The sequence below is a fragment of the Gregarina niphandrodes genome (genome assembly GCF_000223845.1).
Source record: "Gregarina niphandrodes unplaced genomic scaffold scaffold00087, whole genome shotgun sequence".
Classification (NCBI taxonomy): domain Eukaryota; phylum Apicomplexa; class Conoidasida; order Eugregarinorida; family Gregarinidae; genus Gregarina; species Gregarina niphandrodes.
This window is the reverse complement of record NW_011645852.1, coordinates 3822-4346: the sequence shown is the minus strand read 5'-3', so window position 1 is coordinate 4346 and position 525 is coordinate 3822.

The window sequence follows — 525 nt, the reverse complement described above, 5'->3', positions numbered from 1 at the left end:
GTATTTGCTTGATCCTCCATGCAGGTTATATCATTATCTCGTCCACTATTGAACCACTCCGTCCTCTCAGCATTTGAATCATAGACTAGATCTCTCTCGTGGGGTAGCCACAGGTACACTGAAAAGCCAGTGTCCGGGTGTATCTTCTAACGACGTATGATAGCTCGTTCGATAGTGTTAGAGCAAGGCCTTCCTCTGGGTCTAACATCTCATTTTGTAGTGTGCGTTGATGATGTTTCCTAAGGTGCCTGTGAAACGATTCGACTGGGCTATTTCCTTCTGGGTGATAAGGAGTGATTGCCACAAGATCACTACCAATTAATTTAGCTAGCTCCTGCATCATTAGACCTTGGAATTACCGTTGTCTGATATGATCTGACGAGGAACACCGTATCGAGACACCCACATTCTGATAAAGGTGGACACCTGTCTCTGCTGTTTTGTCTTTAACGTACGTTGCTTCAACCCATCGTGAAGTCCTGTCGATCATAGTCATTATCTTTAGGTCTCCTATAGTAGGCTTCC